This window comes from Pseudomyrmex gracilis, unplaced genomic scaffold (assembly GCF_002006095.1).
Source record: "Pseudomyrmex gracilis isolate BER0280 unplaced genomic scaffold, ASM200609v1 scaffold_1603, whole genome shotgun sequence".
Classification (NCBI taxonomy): domain Eukaryota; kingdom Metazoa; phylum Arthropoda; class Insecta; order Hymenoptera; family Formicidae; genus Pseudomyrmex; species Pseudomyrmex gracilis.
In genome coordinates, this window is record NW_018022187.1 from 16,494 (window position 1) to 22,621 (window position 6,128).

Consider the following 6,128-nt stretch of genomic DNA (forward strand, 5'->3'; position numbering starts at 1 on the left):
TCTTTACAGAACCTTAATAATGTCGGAGTTAGTACGGCAGTAATGCTACATTTAAAGGCGCATGCGCGAGAACACAGCTTTTACGGGAATCTAATTGGCTGTACAGTGCGCATACGCGAAAACGCGACTTTGCAGCAACACTGATATTGGGAGTACAAATTTAGTTCAAAATGGGGAGTACTAAAATAGTATCCCAATAAATTGAGAGTACAAAATTAGTTCGGTCCGTTTCCAAAAAATGGCTTCAGCTATTGTGAATGGTTCATAGTGACAGCTGATTTTGGCCACAAAATATACAGTAGCGCAATTCTCCCGATTTTATGAAGCCAGCAATAACGCGCATGCGTGAAGTTGGCTAGTTTAAAGGCCATCACACATAAAATTACTTAAGACCATATATGTAATACTCCTATATTGCTAGTCGCGTATCTTCGCAATGAGAGGCACGGGCTGTGTTCAGTTAAGCAAGATGGAACGAACTAATGCAGGAAATGCAGGAAATACAGGAATTGAAACTAATGAATTACTGTATTTCCTGCATTTCCTGCATTAGTTCGTTCCATCTTGCTTAACTGAACACAGCCACGAGGCCCGAGAAAAAGAGACGCACGTAGTCCAAATATGGGCATAGATGGTCGAGCGTCATTATGCGCAGGCGCATCTACCAAGTGAGTGCGAGCGAGACAAAACATTGGAAAGTGAGAGAAAGAACGCGAGAAAGAGAAATGCGCAAGCGTGCTTGAATGTTCACCGCATGCGCACAAAGCAGCTGGAGAGAGAGGCTACTATATTGTCTGGACCGTAACGGTGAGCTTCAGGTCAGCACCGTACTAGCAATATAGGAGTATTACATATATGCTTAAGACCGTAAGACGTGGCCGTAAGGAAATTGAAGGCCATCACATATAAAGAGCCGTCTACAATGGAAAGTTGTAGGCCGTAACAGTAAGAAATTGACAAATCACAATCGATTATTCTTCTGTACTTTGTCTGTGATTGGTCAATTTCTTACTATTACGGCCTACAACTCTCCATTGTAGACGGCTCTTAAAATTACTTAAGATCGTAAAACGTAGCCGTAAGAAAATTGACCAATCAGAAATTTACGTTCAAAAGTGATGGCGACATAATATACATTCTGATTGAACAATTTTCTTACGACTACGTCTTAAGCCCGTTCTACATTGATTGCAAGCGCAAACACAAGATATAGATCTCGTAGAATTGACCAATCACGCTGGTCAATTGGCTGATTTGATCAATACAATTAGTCACTTCTACCAGATCTGGTCCTTGCGTTTGCGCTTGCGATCACTGTAGAACAAGCTTTACTAAAGTAAGTTTATGTGTGATGCCTTGATCAATCAGAAATTTACGTCCGAAAGTAATGGCGATATACATTCTGATTATATATTCTGATCGATTTTCTTACGGCCACGTCTTATGGTCTTAAGTAATTTGATGTGTAATGGCCTTAAGGCCTATCTACATTTAGATGTAGACGCAGATCATAATTCGAAGATCTCACGGAATTGGCTCATTTGACTAACGTGATTAGTCAATTTCATGAGATTTGCGACTCGTGTCTGCGTTTTATGTCGATAAACCTTTCTACGATAAAGCGATCTGAACTACTCTCGTACTTTATTTTTTGTCTTGTTTTGCTCTCTTTTTTTATTGGCAATAAGAAAAATACAATTATATATGTTGAAACAAATTTATGTGTGCAAAATGTGAAAAAAAAACAATAAGAACACACAAAAAAATTCACAAAATCACCATAATTAACTATATATATACATCGTTACAAGATAAAAACTTAAAAAAAATTATTTTTATATAATTACTTTTATAAAAAATAATTTTATTAAAAGTTATGTGCTAGTAAAAAAACTTTATATAAATAATTTTATAAACAAAATTTGCTCAAAACCTAAAATAAAACATTTGTATATATATACAAACTGTATTATTTTTATTTAATAAAAATATATATAATTACAATAGTTTTACAAAAGATACAAAATATAGATTTTTAATAAAATACGAAAATTTTATATTTCAAATTTTTTATTTTATATTTTTAAAGTATATTCTGTTTATGAAAGTATTTATAGTTGTTGGTAATAGCATAATAACTTTTAGTAAAGGTACTTTTTGTAACGTTAACTTTGTTTAAGTTCTTATCTTAATAATGTATATACATATATATATATATATATATATATATATATATATATCAAAGAGAAGCCTGAGAGCGGCTATGTCAAGGCCATCACACATAAAATTACTTAAGACCAACCCTGGCTAGTCGCGTATCTTCGCAATGAGAGGCACGAGGCCCGAGAAAGGGAGACGCACGAAGTCCAAATATGGGCATAGATGGTCGAGCGTCATTATGCGCAGGCGCATCTACCAAGTGAGTGCGAGCGAGACAAACCATTAGAAAGTGAGAGAAAGAACGCGAGAAAGAGAAATGCGCAAGCGTGCTTGAATGTTCACCGCATGCGCACAAAGCAGCTGGAGGGAGAGGCTACTATATTGTCTGCACCGTAACATTGAGCTTCAGGTCGGCACCGTACTAGCCAGGGTTGCTTAAGACCGTAAGACGTATCCGTAAGAAAATTGACCAATCAGAATGTATACTATGTCGCCATTACTTTCGGACGTAAATTTCTGATTAGTCAATTTTCTTACGACTACGTTTTACGGTCTTAAGTAATTTTATTTGTGATGGCCTTCATTGTAGTTTCTTACAACGGTTTCAACCGCTGGTTTTAGCCGTATTTCCACAAAAGTGGAACTCAAAGGCCGTTCTCCATAAAACTCAAGTCGCAGGTCTCATGGAACTGATCAATCACGTTGATCGATTGGCTGATTTGACTCTGCAATTGGTCAATTCCACGAGATCTGATACTTGCGTTTAATGTAGAACGGCCTTTGAGTTCCATTTTTGTGGAAATACGGCTAAAACCAGCGATTGAAACCATCGTAAGAAACTACAATGGCATGGCCGCTCTCAGGCTTCTCTCTGATATATACAGGGTGTCCCAGAATTGGTTTAACATCTCTTGTAAGCAGGTAGAAGGAATAACACTGAGTCGAAAAGTCCTATACCATTTTGCTAGATTCGCAATAGTTACTGAGATTTTAATTCACAAAGATCCGCGAATAAGCGTGCATCAGGTTGTCTTACGCGCGGAGAACAGTCCGGCGCGCTTCGCACAATTACATTTTAATATGTATATGTTACAGTATATGCTGTTATATTAGCTCCTCCCATATGTCGCTATGGATAACACCGTTAGCGCGCGAAGCGCACTGGGCTGTCTTACGCGCGTAAGACAGCCCGATGCATGCTTATTCGCGGATCTTTGTTAATTAAAATCTCAGTAACTATTGCGAATCTAGCAAAATGGTATAGGACTTTTTGACTCAGTTTTATTCCTTCTACCTGCCTACGGGAGTCGTTAAACCAATTCTGGGACACCCTGTATATATATATATACACACAATTTTAATTGCAAATACTTTTAAAATATACAAAAAAATATACAAAAAATATACTATTTATTTACAAGAATGTAACGTGCGAAAAAAAAAGATTTATCCCAAATAACCATATGTAACGGAGCGTCGTTCGTCGATAAATCTACGCTTCAGCAAAATTGGCGAGCAGGTTTTTGATTCGTCCCGCGTCACAACCTCGTGTAACGCAGTACGACGAATCGCTCTAAAATGTAAATTTATCGACGTATTTTCTCCTTGTTTTTTCTCTCTCTTTGCATTAACATTTCCCTAACGCTATTGAAATTAATTATGCGGAAGGTTGCGGAATTGAGAGTTATTCCCTTGATTTTACATACCTCCCGCGCGCTACCGACCGGAGTACAAACTACGTACGCGTAAAATTTTGGGCCACCGGATACGAACAATTCGATGTAACTACCGCGCCCGTAGTTTTCGAGCTCGTCCATCATATTGCCCAGGAAATTTCCCGTACGCGGTTTGTATTTGTCGGGTTTACCGCTGCTCACATAAATACACGAATCTGTATCGTAATAAAGAATGCGTTTGCCTAAACGTTCTAAATATTCGTACAATTTCAATCGCGCCTGTGCCGTCGTGTACGCCGTTATTATCACGTTGACAATCGGGAAGGGTACGACTGCCTCGTCCCGCATTCGCCACGAAACATATATTACCTCATCGTTCACGGGTTGCATCGTGCTCGAGGCTTGACAATAGTGATGCAAAACGTTCCTGCGACTTTACCACATCAATACTCGTCAGGTTCGATCATTGCCCGAATTTTCCCCAAAACGAATTGAGGCACAGCTCCGCGACCGAGCGTAAGCCTGGATTTTGCACGATGTTTGCTCTATCTAGAGCATACCCACGACTGCTTTGTATTCTCGAAGATATCGCTCTTTAGTTTCCTCATCCACGCATTCGTTCGGCCAACGGCTCGCCTCTTGCTTCAATTTGAGGAAACAGTTAATGTATTTGGTAAATAATCCTCCTGACGGGTATCAGCGTCGTATCGGCTCGTCTCGTATTGCCATATCTCGCTCACCGCAGTCACGAAGTAACTTTTCTCCACAACTTTGCGTAATTTGCACAATATCCACACACCTTCAAATTCGCGATCGCGCGGATTATCGTGCGAGCACCGAGTCTGCGAGAAGTTTTCGCAGCAGCTGCAGCACAAGGCGAACATCAGTTTGCCCTGCACGCGGTACGGGAGTACAGGGTAAAAGAGATTGCGCGGAGGGAGCACTCTACAGCGCACAAGCCCCTCGACCGCAGAAAAATCGACACCGGCATCGCTCCGATGAGCAAAGCGCGCTCTTTCTCTCCGACGAGAATTTTCGGATGTCCAATCGAGAAAGCACCGGTTTTCAATACGTAAGGATACAGAGAACACACGTCTACGTAACGTATTTTCTCCGTACCCGTAACTTCGCGCCAAATCGCGATGTTTCCCGTTCGACCGCCGAAAAACGTGTCGCGCGGTAAGAGCGGTTCAGCTGCGAGTATCGGATGTTGATCCAAAAATGTTCGCATTTCCCGATTTTTCCGCATATCGCGATCAAAAGCGCACTTCCATTTCTCCGTCACGATGTAGCCCCGTGTGCGAAGACGCCATGACGTTGTCAGCGTGCGTTCGTATCGTGAGTTTATCGTATCGTACGCTTCGCGTTCCCCTGTAGAGAGACGTTTGTCGCGTTCTGTTTTAAAACACGCGGGACACCCGTGCCAAAAGCAGCCGTGGTATTGCAACACGTAACGCTCGCCGTTTGTCGTCTAAGGATGCCGATTTTTTTCCAAAGAATCGATTTTTGTGAATCGATTCGAATCTTTGTGCAAAGAATCGACTCGTAAAAAGATCGAGCGTAAAAGATCGATTCTCATGAGATTGATTCGTTATAAAGAAAAGAATTTCGAAACTGATTCTAAACTTTTTAAAGTACAAAACACAAATAAAAATCTGGTTGATACCATAGTGTAAGATAATTAATAATAATTTCAATAATGAAGAATAATAAATTAAATAATGAAAATTTTAATTCAAAAAACTTTATTTGAATACAAGTGTAAATACATATTATATTATTAGTAAATACATATGAAAAAATACATAGTATATTATTTTACATATATATTTTTTTCACATTAAATGTAGTACTGTAGTTAAAATGATAAAATTACATGTCCCAAAAAAGATTATCTAATGATTTAAAAAAAAGTAACTTGTACAGTTTTTCTCCTGACAATCTGTTTCTGTTATATAACTATAATGGATAACTCTATTCTATTGAAAACAATGATTTGTACTACTTATAGCCCAGCAGCCGTTAATCAGTGCATGTTCCAACCTTTGACTATATAAACATGGACTGCCAGTTTCCCCCACTTTTCTCTTTAAGCAATGTATAAGCAGCGTAGGTAACATAGATAAGAAATAGGCACCGCCTTTGAGCCAAAAAGCGGGAAATTCAAATATAGTTTGAGAAAGTAAGTAAGGTAAAAAATGTAAATGTGAAACACAATTACTTGTACAAACAAATTTAATATAATTTAAATAGAATTTGCCATAAATAATAATAATAATAATAATAATAATA